Consider the following 13970-nt stretch of genomic DNA (forward strand, 5'->3'; position numbering starts at 1 on the left):
CTTAGAAAGTTGCTATGAAAGGTAAAGGAGATAAAGATAACATTTTAGTTGGGCCCTCCAGCCCCTCGAGTGGCTAAGTTCATGTGGTAGTTGTGTGTCAACTTGACTGGGCCTGGTTGAGTGTCTGGGCAGCTGGATGTAGTTATTCCCCATGGTGAAATTGGTGATCATCTCCATGGTGGAATCTACTGGAGCAGCTGAGTAGCTGCCTTAGGGATGTGGTCTGCTCCCAGTAAATAAGGAGAAATTTTGAGAAGGGTCTCAGCAACTTTTGACATGCCTGGATCCTGCATGTAGCCAAGTCATCATTCAGCAACCTACCATGTTGTCTGCTGATCTTGGAACTATTAATGGACTTGAATGTGTGACCTGCTGTGTGGATTGGTAAAATTAGGACTGTGCTTTTGACTTGTTGACCTTGAGTTTGTCAGCCTCAGCAGCCAGCAGCTACCTGAGTGAAGAAAAGCCTCCAGCTTCAGTGGGCCAGGAGCAAGAGGTGGAGCTAAAGCCCAAGGTCAAGGGGTTTTCACCAGCCCCTAGACCCTCGCACTTTGAACTCAGACTTCTTGTCTCCAAAATTGTAAGAGAATGAATTCCTGTTTGTTAAAGCCACCCATTTGTGGTATTTTCTGTTAGAGCAGCATGAAGTAACCAAAACAGTTCAAGATCTGTCCAAATCTCCCACTTCCCCCTCTATGCAAGTTAATGCTTGTTAAGGGCTTGGAACCACCATTCATCTGTCAGTTTGTCATACTGTGGTGGCTCACATGTTGCTGTGATGCTGGAAGTCACTCATGGTGGACTGATTTGAGTGGAGCTTCCAGACTAAGAGCAGCCAGACTTCATTTTTTGTACTTTGGACATGTTATCAGGAGGGACCAGTAACCAGAGAAATGTATCATGCTTGGTAAAGTAGAGGGTCAGCAAAGAAGAGGAGGACCCTCAGTGAGATGCATTGACACAGTGGCTGCAACAATGACCTCAAGCATGACAACAATTGTGAGGACGGGTCAGTTTCTGTTATACATAGGGTCTCTATGAGTTGAAACCGACTCAATGGCACCTAACAACAGAAGGGCTTGGAACAGTGCTTGTGAGAGTGTGACAGAAAGTCCTATGAATTTTCTGAATCACTTTTGTGCTCATGTTTGCCTCTGATCCCAGGCTTCTGGTATGTCTGTCTTGAGAGGTGATATGGTTGAGTGGTGAAGACTGTGGACTCTGGGCTCAAACTTCTTGGGTTTTAATCTCGGCTTCAATATTCATGATCTGTGTGATTTGGGGCAAATTAACCTCTCTTGGCCTCGATTTTCTCATCTGCAAAATGAGGATGATGATAATAGCATCTACTTCTTAAGGTTGTTATAAACATTAAACAAGTCACTTTATGTAAAGTATCCAGAACATACACACTATATAACAGTTGTTAGTGTTGTTAGGTGCTGTCAAGTCAGTTGTAACTCATAGCAACCCCCGTGGCAGAGTAGAACTGTCCCCTAGGGTTTTATAGGCTGTAATCTAGCTTTTATTGTGTTACAGAGTCCCTGGGTGGTCCGATCTGTTAAGTGTTCAGCTACTAACTGAAAGGTTGGTGGTTCGGTACACCCAGAGACACTTCGGAAGAAAGTGATCCACTTCTGAAAGATCATAGCAGTTGAAAACCCTGTGGCGTGCAGCTCTGTGCTGAAACACGTAGCCTTACCTTGAGCCAGAATTGAATCAAAAGCAACTGTTTTTTTTTTTTTTTTTAATTATTATTTTACACTATTGCTGAACCAAATGTGAAATCCTATCCCTTGCTTAATTTCCACATATAAACTCTCACTCAAAGAAATTGGGAGTATAAAACCAAACCAAACTCACTGCCGTTGAATCAATTCTGATTTATAGCAACTCCCATTGAGTTTCCAAGGCCATAAAGCTTTATGAAAGTAGGTTGCTCCATCTTCCTTCTGCAGAATGGCTGGTGGGTTTGAACTGCCAAACTTCTGCTTAGCAGTCAAATGCCTTAGGTACTGCACCACCAGAGCTCCTTCTTGGAAGTATAGAAGAGCTTTTAAAAACATTTGGGTGCAGTGGGTAGAGGAAGAGTGTACCACTTGCCACATAAACAACTTCAAGTTGATCTTTAGACATGGCACTTCTTAAAATTCAGCCATGCATCCCATGACAGGCCCCTCACCAGGTTACCCCACACTGATCACCATCTTTTCAACATCTCTCTGGCTCTGTTCCTGTCCCCCACCCAACTCCATCTATTCTTCTCAGCCTTCCACCCTGGATTGCTTTAGACTTCTCCCTTTATTAAGCAACAGTAGTCTCTACTCTCCCCAGCCCTTACTCTCTGTACCAACACATCCAACCTCCTCACCCCCAGTGGTGCTCAGTAGAACACAAAAAGCCCACGCCATCAAGTCAATCCCAACTCATAGTGATCCTAGAGGACAGACTAGAACTACCCCATAGGGTTTGCAAGGCTGTAAATTTTTATGGAAGCAGATTGCCTCATCTTTTCCCCTGTGGAGTGCCTGATGAATTCAAAGCACCAACCATTAGCTGCTATACCACCAGAGCTCCTTTAGAACACAAAGGAGTTCCCTTAATTGGGCCTAACCCTCCTTGGAAGGCAGTTTGAGTTACAAAAATAAATGTCATGTCTTGTTGTAGACATATAAAGACTACAGTAGATGCAGTATAAATTACATGAATTTAACCATTAGCTAAAATACCTATGCTTTATATTACATTTGCTCCATTGCCCTTCCCACCCCCTTACTCACTGCACATCAGGTTTCGCTACATCAGAAAAGAAAGGGAGGCCACAGCTAAATAAGAAGAGAAACAAAAGAAGTTAATTTTTTTCCAAAAGGAAAATGAAAAACCAAACTCACTGCTTTGGAGTCATTTCCAACTCATAGTGACCCCTGTTGGGTTTCCGAGGCTGTAAATCTTTATGGAAGTAGGTTGCCCAGTCTTCCTTCCATGGAGTGACTGGTGGGTTTGAACTGCTGACCTTCCGGTTAGTAGTCAAGTGCCTTATCCACTACACCACCAGAGCTTCTTTCCAAAAGGAACACAATGCAACACAACGCACTGCCATCCAGTCGGATCCGACTCATAGTGACCCCTCCTTGGGTTTCCAAGATGGTATCACTATGGAAGTAGATTGCCCAACCTCTCTTTCAAGGAGTGGCTGGTGGGTTTGAATCACTAGCCTTCAGATTAGCAGTGAAATGCCTTAGGCACTACACCACCAGAAGGGCTTAAACAGATACTTGTACACCAGCATTACTCACAATAGAAGGATGAACCAACCCAAGTGTCTACCAGTGAATGGATACACAAAATATAGTGAGTAAATACAATGGAATATTATTAATCCATAGAGAGAAATGAAGTTGTGACACGTTACCACATGGATGAACTTTTGAAACATTATGCAAAGTGAAAGGAGCCAGGCACAAAAGGACAAATATTATTTGATCCCACTTATATGAAGTCTTTTGGGTATATACCTAGGATAGGAATTGCTGGTAATTGCTGGTAATATGGTAATTCTAGGGAGCTCTGGTGGCGTAGTACCTAAGGCATTTGGCTACTGACAGAAGGCTAGCAGTTCAAAACCACCAGCCACTCCTTGGAAGGATGATTGGCAATCTACTTCCGTAGTGATACCACTTCAGAAACCCAAGGAGGGGTTGCTATGAGTTGAATCTACTCAACGGTAGTGAGAGTATGGTAATTCTAAAGGCGCTTTGGTGGTGCAGTGGTTAAGGCATTTGGCTGCTAACCAAAAGGTCAGTGGTTCGAACCCACCAGCCACCCTGTGGAAAAAAGACGAGGCAGTCTGGTTCCGTAAAGATTTAAAGCTTTGGAAACCCAATGGGGGTCGCTATGAATTGGAATCAACTTGAAGACAGTGAGGTTTTTTTCAGATGGTAATTTTGTGTTTAAGTTTTGGAGGAACTGCCAACCTGATTTCCACAGTGGCTGTACCATGTTACATTCCACCCAGGGTTTTTCGTAACAGTGCTTTGTGGAGGTAGGGGCTGCCTTGCAAAGCAAGGAGAAGGTCCATTGTGCGAGACCCTCCCGCCTTCAACTAGAGGAGTTCCACATATCTCTGTTTTACATCTTGTGCTCCTCCCTCATGAGATTCGCGTCACAGAAAGGATTCTATGACTAATAATAACAATAAAGTAAAATAAAATATGGATTTAAAAAAACAACAATTAGAAGAGGTGTCTAATTGCTACCACACATCCTGACCCTCTCCCTTGTAGCACTGCATGACGCTAATGACATCGTTAGCCCTTGTCTCTGCTGCCACTGGACTGTACGCTGTGCAAGAACTTTGTTCTCAGTAGTTTTCCCAGCATCTGGCTCAGAGGAGATCCTCCACAAAGGTGGAAGATGGGCTCATGCTGGGATTTCTGCCTCCCCCAGCCGACCCAGGAGGTCGAGGGGTGTCGGGATTTGGAACAGGGGCTCAGTCCCCTGGAGTTTGGGCTGCTTCCTTTCCCCTGGGCTCCCCTCTCTAGCTAAAAATAGGGGTCTGTTTCCTTTTCATTGAATTTACCTGAAAGGTGAAACAGGCTCTGGAAGCCCCTTAATTGTAGCTTTATAAAGAGGCTCCACTTGCAGAAAAGGGGGAAAATTAATTGGTCTTCCAGAGAGCAGCTGAGCACAGACCCGGTAATTGAATTTCACAATGAATGCCTCCCTCTGGGTGGCCCAAATGTGATCCGGAATGGATATGTGAAGCTTTCCTCATGTAAATGATTTAGGCTCCACATTTTTCAGTGGACATTCCTCATTCCCCACTTTCAACTTGGATAAGATGAAGGGAAATTGACATCTACTTACAAATTCTAAAATGAGAGAAGGGAAAGGAAAGGAAGGGAGAGGGGGGAAAAGAAAGAAAGAAACAAACCAACCACCCTATTCTCATCTTGAGATGCAATTTGGCAAATCCTTTGTGAAGGGTGGAAGAGCCAATTCAGAGAACACATTAGTACTCAAATGCAGCCTGCCTTGAGTGAAGCTGCAGGCCCAGCTTCAGGTACAGAGCTTGGGGGCTTTCTTCCAAAACGAGTTATGATAGGTGAGGTCAGAAGAGGTAAGGAACACACCAAGTCATGATGATAATCAGTACCTTGAACTTGGAGATACTATAATACCGAAATGTCCCACAGTGACCGGGTGAAGCCTTGCATGTTTTCTGTTTGAATAAAACCCACCCACTGCAATTAAGTGTCTTCCTACTCAAAGTGACACTATAACACAGAATACAACTGTCCCATAGTTTCCAAAGCTGTGAATCTTTGTGGAAGCAGACTGCATTATCTTTCTTCCACAGAGTGGCTAGTGGGTTCAAACCACTGACCTTTTGGTTAGCAGCCAAATTATTTCATCACTACGCCACCAGAATTCCTTTCTAACAAAATATTAAAAAAAAAAAAAAAAAAACCTCAATGCCATCGAATAAATTCTGACTCATAGTGACCCCCATTGGGTTTCTAAGGTTGTAAATCTTTATGGAAGCAAATTGCCTTATCTTTCTTCTGCAGAGCAGCTGGTGGGTTTTAACAACATAGTTACCAGTAAATCACTTTATCCTTGGGAAGTACGTGCAGATGGCCCCCAAATGCTGTCACCATCAAGGTGAGTATCAGACCTTTTGAGTTTCTCAGTCTAGGTCAGTACTATCCAAAGAAATATAATATGAGCCACAAATGTGAGCCACACACATAATTTAAAATTTTCTAATAGCCACACTTAAAAAATGCAAAGAAACAGGTAATGTTAATTAATAGTATATTTTATTAAAGTGAATATATCAAAATTATTATGTCAACATGTTATTAATATAAAATTATTAATGAAATATTTCAATTTGGAGAAGGGTTATAAGTCTTTGAAATCCAGTGTGTATTTTTAATGCACAGTCCATCTCAATTTGCACTAGACACATTTCAAGTGCTCAATAGCAACATGTGGCAGGTGGCTACAAATTGAACTGTTCAGGTATAGTCCTTCCTACTGGCAAGGAAGCCAAAGAAATAGAATGAAAATTTAGTGAGTCTAGAGTTACAAAGGAAACTGAAGAGACTTCCAGGTTAAGAAAGCCAACTGAAATGTCCTAATAGTGTGTCTATTCTCTGACACTTAAGAATATGACCATTTGCCTATCCATACCTGATCTTGTCTGTCTACCTATGTATCCAGGTATGGATAAGTGAATGGGAACGCACCCATGACCAGACATAGGTTTGGCAGACGATATTCCTACATACGTATTTGTATGTGCTATCAAAATGTCTGGGGCGCTCTGGTAGTGCAGTGCCTAAGGCACTTGACTGCTAACCAGAAGGTCGGTGGTTCAAACCCACCAGCCACTCCTCGGAAGGAAGATGGGGCAATCTACTTCCGTAGTGATACTGCCTCGGAAACCCAAGGAGGGGTTGCTATGAATTGGGTCTGACTCGACGGCACATAACAACAACAACATCAAAATGTCCATGTACAGTTTAAAGGTAACTGGGAGCAAAGTTAGGAGAACTTCTTAGCTACAACAACTAAATACCTTGAGGGAGTAAGTTGCTGGGCCCGTGGGCTGGGGACCATGGTCTCAGGGGACATCAAGCTAATCGGCACAAGCTAGTAAAATAAAAAAGAAAGAGCGAGAAAAAGAAAGAATATGACCAATAAATAAATAAAAGCAGGAAAACAAAACCTCACCCAAATCCACAAACCAGCAAACAAAACAAAACCAACAATAATGACCATACAAAGAAAGTGGCATGACCCAAACAGTAATACTAGCATAAAGGAAAGACTTGATGGTATAAGGGTGGTAAATGGAGATGGAAAGGAAACGCATTTAGAACAATTAGAGAGAGGCCAATAAATGTGGAAAAGGGCAGGGGCGGTGTTCTGGTTACCTAGGACCTCTCTGACAAGAAATATACCACAAGTGGGATGGCCTTAACAAACAGGAGTTTATTCTCTTACAGTTCAGGAGGCTAGAAGTCTGAGTTCAAAGTGCCAGACTCTAGGGGCTGGGTGAAAGCCCTTCAGTCTTGGGCTTCAGCTCTACATCCAGCTCCCAGCCCATGGAAGCTAGAGGCGTTTCTTCACTCAGACAGCTGCTGGCTGCTGAGGCTGACAAGCCCAAGGTTGACAAGTCAAAAGGCATAGTCCTGATGTTACCAAACCACATGGCAGGCCATTAATTTAAGTCCATTGAAAGTCCCAAAGTCGGCAGACCATGGCAGGCTGCTGAACAACAACACAGCTACATGCACGGTCCAAGCGTGCCATAAGCTAGTGACTAGTCCTCCAGGCCTCTGCTTATATACAGGAAGCAGACCACATCCCTAAGGCAGCTACTTAGCTGCTCAACGGTAGATTCCACCATGGAGTTGATTATCAGTCTCATCATGGGGAATACTACATCCAGCTGCCCAGTCACTCCACCAGGCCCAGCCAAGTTGACACACAGACTTAACTACCACAGGTGGTTTAGTGGTAGAATTCTCGTCTTCCATGTGGGAAACTTGGGTTCTGTTCCTGGCCTGTGTAGCTCAAGTGCAGCCGTCATCCGTCAGTGGGAGCTTGTGTGTTGCTGTGATGCCAAACGAGTTTCAATGGAACTTCCAGACCAGGCAAAAATACCTGGCCATCTCCTTCTGAAAACCAGCCAGTCAAAACCCTGGGGGTCACAGTGGTCTGATCCTGGTGTGCACAGGGTTTCCGTGGGTCAGAGGCCAACTCGACAGCCGCAAGCAATAAGCAATAACAATAAACACAGAAGACAGAGATGATCCATTGCACAGGTTAATGACAACTCTGAGACAGCGAACCAAATGAAAAGAAGCTATATTCAAAGGTATAAAATACGTGAAAAACAGGTCAAATGAAGAAAAATCCAAATCTACAAGTGGAAAGAGTACACTGTACTCCTGGAACATTTCATACAAAATATTCGACACCAAGACACAACTGCTTGCCTGTGACAACCTCTGTTGCCATGTAACCTCTATGACCCAGATGTGAATTCACCCTTTCCTGTATTATCAGAATTCTTCATTATAAATTTTTATCACTTTTCCATTTTCTAAATGACTTGGGGGAGCTCTGGTAGTGCAGTGCCTAAGGCACCTGACTGCTAACCAGAAGTCTGGTGGTTCAAACCCATCAGCCACTCCTCGGAAGGAAGATGGGGCAATCTACTTCCGTAGTGATACTGCCTCAGAAACCCAAGGAGGAGTCGCTATGAGTCGGGTCCGACTCGACAGCACATAACAACAACAACAAATGACTTGGAGTGCAAAGACAATTCAATGGCAGAAAGAATTGTCCTTTCAACAAATGGTACTGGGAGAACTGGGTATAGATACAAAAGAAGGAAGTTGAACTCCTATCTTCCATCATATACAAAAATTAACTCAAAATGGATCAGAGACCTAAATGTAAGGGCTAAAAGTATAAAACTCTTAGGAGGAAATCATAGATGTAAATCTTCATGACCTTGGACTAAGCAGTGTTTTCTTAGACATGACACCAAAAGCACCATTAACATAAACTCAATGTCCTTGAAGCGAAAGCTCTCCCTTTCTCTCTCCTTCCCAGTCCAGGTAACCACTAGTAATCTTTGGTTTCTATATATTTGTTTATTTCATATAAGAGAAATCATACAGCATTTGTCCCTTACCAACTGACTTACTTTGCTCAGCACGTTTTCAGGGTACATCCATGTTGTGCAATACATCAGGACTTCATATTCTTTATGGCTGAGTAATATTCCATTGTAGGTTGTTGTTGTTATATACCACATTTTGTTTATCCATTTATCTGTTGATGAACATTTTGGTTGTTTCCATCTTTTGGCTATTGTGAAAAGTGTTGAAAAGAACGTTGGTGTACAGGTTTCTGTTTGTGTTCCTGCTTTCACATCTTCTGAGAATATACCTAGGATTGGGTGGGGTTCCCGGGTTATATTGAAATTCTATGTTCACTTATTTTGAGGACCTACCAAACTGTTTTCCACAGTGGCTGTACATTTTATATTCGAAGCAGCAATGTACTTCCTCCAAGACAGGTTTGTTCACTCTTCCGGCAGTCCGTGATGCATTCAGTAATCTTTGCCAATACCACAATTCAAATGCATCAATTCTTGTTTGGTCTTCCTTATGCATAGTCTGGCTCTCACATGCATACGAGGCTATTGAAAATTAAAAATACCATGGCTTGGGATGGTGCCCAGCTACCATTGTCAACCACTTGGAGTGGGATCGGTGCAAGAGATCCTGCATAGAGTGGGAGAACAATGTGGAACAAAACTCAAAATCATAAAAAAGGCCAGGTTTGGTGGTCTGATAGAGCCTGGTGAGACCCCTCCCATCCCTGTGGCTTCCAGCCAAATAATAGACAGGCATATGGGGTGAACATTTACATCACGGAGATACACTCCTTGGAACAATTAATCGTGGGAGAACAGAAGGGCAGTGTTTGCACAAGGAGACAGCTGGGGGTGGGAGGGTGGGGGGGAGTGCATGGGAGAGAAGGACACAGGGAAGAGGTAACCATGGGGAGGAAGGGGGAAGAGAGCTGTTATTTTGTGGGGAATTACAGTCAATATCATGATACAAAATGTGTATGAACTGCTGTGTAGAAAATGAATTTGCTCTGTAAAATTTCACTCAAATCACAATAAAAATTAAAAAAAGAAAATACCATGGTTTGGGTCAGGCACACTTTAGTCTTCACACTGACATTTTTGTTCTTAAATACTTTAAAAATATCTTTTGCAGTAGATTTGCCCAATGCAATATATCATTTGATTTCTTGACTGCTGCTTCCATGGGCCTTGATTGTTGATCCAAATAAAATGAAATGCTTGACAACTTCACTCTTTTCTCCATTTATCATGATGTTATTCATTGGTCCTGTTGTGAGGATTTTCATTTTCTTTATGTTGAGGTATAATCCATACTGGAGGCTGTAGTCTTTGATCTTCATCAGTAAGTGTGTCAAGTCTTCACTTTCAGCAAGCAAGGCTGTGTCATCTGCATATTACAGGTTGTTAATGAGTCTTCCTCCGGTCCTGGTCCTGTTCATAGACCCTAGAAAACTAGCAAAGCAAGAAGAGTGTTTTCACTAGTCATTCAATTTGTGAGACCTACTTAGCACTTGTGTCAAATTCCAGTGACAATTTATACATGTAACTCAGATGTCACCTAGGGTCTCTTAGCTGCTGGTAGTCTAGCTATGATTGACTCAGATTCCACTGCCATGGCCTGTAGGTCCACAGACCCCCTCCCCAAAATTCTGTAGACCCCAGGTAACTCACGTGCTCAAAAACATCCACCTCCGGGATTGATTCTGGCTTGAATCTCTGTGACCTAGATGTGAAACTCAGCCACATACACAGACAAATAACCACTCAAATCACAGAAAGCATTCATGGGTATAATTAGATTTATTTTTTCTAAATTGGTAGCAATTTTAAATACACAAAAGAACAGAATAATTTAACAAACATCCATGCCTTCCGACTCTTAGAATTGAATATATACTTTTATAGTATTTGCTTCTGATGTTTTAAAAATTGAATAGTGTTAGAAGTGGGATCCCCTGTGTATATCTTTCTCCTCAGAGGCATCTACTACCAGGAATTTCATGTCTGTCCCTGCAGTGCAGTGAATTGTTTAATATGGACTTTCTAGCCATAGTCCAGGAGCTCTGATAGCATAGTATCTATGGCACTTGACTGCTAACCTGAAGGCTGGCGGTTCAAACCCACCAGCCACTCCTTGGAAGGAAGGTTGGGCAATCTACTTCTGTAGTGATACTGTCTAGGAAACCCAAGGAAAGGTCGCTATGAGTTGGGTCCGGCTCGATGGCACATCACAACAACAACAAGCCATAGTCCTTCATTATGTGATGTATTTTAAATCCCAGTCTCTATTGGTGGTGCAGTGCCTTAGGCATTTGCCTGCTAACCAGAGGGTTGGTGGTTCAAATCCACCAGGTGCTCCACTTAAGGAAAATGGGGCAACCTACTTCCATAAAGATTAACTGGCTCGGAAACCCAATGGGGATCACTATGAGTTGGAATTGACTCAATGGCCATGAATTTGGTTTTTCATGTTTTGTGCTTGTTTAGGGTGGGATGTATCTTGAGTCCCACGTTGCTGGAGGGTGTGACTCAAGTTACCACCCTTAGTTTCCTTGATAGTATATATGTGAATGTTCTGGGAAAGTTCACTCTCTTGCTCTGGTCCTGAGTTTGGTTTGTCATCATCTCACCCCTGGACTTGGGACTTGAGACAGCAACCGGTCATTGGACCCACTGATTTGGGTTCACCAGCCTCTGCAATCATACAACTGGGTAGAATTCTCCAGACCGACCTATGGACTTAGGATTTGCCAGCCTCCCAGGCTCTACCACCATGTGAACCATTGTGAGTTCTGTGAGACGTTACAGTGATACTTGGAACTGTAAGACGGAAGGGGGAATACTGAGGGAAGGAGGAGGAGTTGATGTTGGAGAGGATGGAGTGGCCCAGAAGTTTGAAAAAGTTGGATATTTGGGGCATCTTTAACTTCTGCCTCTTAGGGACCAACCTTGTGCTGATCCTTCTAAAAGAAATTATTCCAGCAGTCCCTCCAAATCTTTTTATACTGTTACTGTATAAAATGTACTCTAAGCACTTGTAATACTATTTTGTATGGTTAAAAAATGGACACGGGTGGTATCATATTTTATTCTATGCAACTTGTTTTTTATGTAGTAATTTTCTTTTGAGATCTATCTTTGATGATATATGTAGATACAGATATACATCTAGTTCATTTATATGAACTATTATGTAGTACTTCATCATGTGAGTATCTAAATTCATTTCTCTAAAGCTTTTATTGTTAGTTACCATCAAGATGATTCTGACTCATGGAGACTCCATGTGAACAGAGTAAAATTGCTCCATACAGTTTTTTTTTTTTCCTTTCCTTTTAAACTTTTTATGGGAGCTCTGTAGCGTAGTGCCAAGGCACTTGACTGCTAACCAGAAGGCTGGCGTTTCAAATCCACCAGCCACTCCTCAGAAGGAAGCTTGGGCAATCTACTTCCATAGTGATACCGCCTGGGAAACCCAAAGAGGGGTCACTATGAGTAGGGTCAGACTTGACGGCACATAACAAGAACACAAGAACAAGAACTGTGATTTAAGGAGCTCTGGTGAGCTCTGGTGGCATAGTGCCTAAGGCATTTGACTGCTAACCAGAAGGCTGGTGGTTCAAACCCACTAGCTACTCCTTGGAAGGAAGATTGGGCAATCTACTTCTGTAGTGATAGTGCCTTGGAAACACAAGGAGGGGTCGCTATGAGTCAGATCTGACTCGATGGTAGTAAGTTTGGTTTTTTGGTTTCGGTGAGCTCTGGTAGCACAGTGCCTAAAGCATCTGACTGCTAACCCAGAAGATTGGTGGTTCAAACCCACCAGCCACTCCATGGAAGCAAGACTGGGCAATCTACTTCCATAAAGATTTACCACCTTGGAAACCCAATGTGGGTCACTGTAAGTCAGAATCGACTTGACGGCAGTAAGTTTGTTTTTTGGTTTTGGTGGTGTAGTGTGTAAGGCATTTGGCTGCTAACCATAAGGTTGGTGGTTCAAACCTACCAGCTGCTCTGTTGGAGGAAGATGAGGGAATCTACTTCCACAAATACTTACAGCCTTGGAAACCCAGTGGTGGTTGTTATGAGTCAGAATCAACTCGATGGTGATGGATTTGGTTTCAGGTTTTATTGTGATTTATGTGAAATGTTACAAAGCAGATTCATTTTACATTAAATAGTTCATATGCTTTTTGTTTCATGAGCCATACGTAGTGTTTTCAAGTCTGTGACTGTTCAGAAGAAGATCTGCTAGGCCTGTCTTCTCAGGCACCTCTGGGTAGATTTGAACCACTAACCTTTTGGCTAGTAGTTGAGTGCTTAACTATTTATACCACCCAGGGACTCCCATCTAAAGCTCTCTTTGTAGATAATTAGGGTTTTTCCAATTTTTTTCTAGTATACAATACCAAAAAGAGCAAAAATTCTTGTATGTGTTTCCTTTGCACATGTACAAGAATTTCTCTGTAAAAACCTACAAGTGGGATCCCTGGGTCATAGGACCATGTACATTTTGTAGGTTGTGGGGCAGGTGACGTTGAGTTATCTCCATCTCATAGCGACCCTATGCACAGCAGAACAAAACAGTGCCCAGGCCTGTGCCAGCCTCACCATCCTTGGTATACCTGAGCCCATCATTGCAGCCACTGTGTCAATCCATCTCTTTGAGGGCCTTCCCCTTTTTCATTGACCTTCCACTTTACCAAGCATAATATCCTTCTCTAGGAACGGTTCCTTCTGACAATGTGACCAAAGTAGATGAGACAAAGTCTGGCCATCCTTGCTTCCAAGGAGCATTCCTGCTGCCCCTCTTCCAGGACAGATTTGTTAGTCCTTTCAGCAGACCACGGTACTCTTAGCATTCCTCTCCAACACCACAACTCAAAAGCATCAACTCTTCTTCGGTCTTCCTTATTCATTGTCCAGCTCTCATATGCATAAGAGGTCATTGAAAATACCATGGCTTGGGTTAGGCACACCTTAGTCTTCAAGGAGACATCTTTGCTCTTCATCACTTGAAAGAGGTCTTTTGCAGAAGAGTTGCCCAATGCAATACGTCATCTGATGTCTTGACTGCTGCTTCTATTTGGTGTTAATTGTAGAACCAAGTATTATGAAGTCCTTGACAACTGTCATCTTTTCTCCATCCATCATGAAGCTGTGTATTGGGCCAGTTGTGAAGATTTTTGTTTTCTTTATATTGAGGTATAATCCATGCTGCAGACTGTAGTCTTTAATCTTTATCAGTAAGTGCTTCAAGTCCTTCTCACTTTCAGCAAGCAAAGTT

The sequence above is a fragment of the Orycteropus afer genome, unplaced genomic scaffold (assembly GCF_000298275.1).
Source record: "Orycteropus afer afer isolate SDZICR_OR568_19922 unplaced genomic scaffold, OryAfe1.0 scaffold00020, whole genome shotgun sequence".
In the NCBI taxonomy this organism is placed as follows: domain Eukaryota; kingdom Metazoa; phylum Chordata; class Mammalia; order Tubulidentata; family Orycteropodidae; genus Orycteropus; species Orycteropus afer.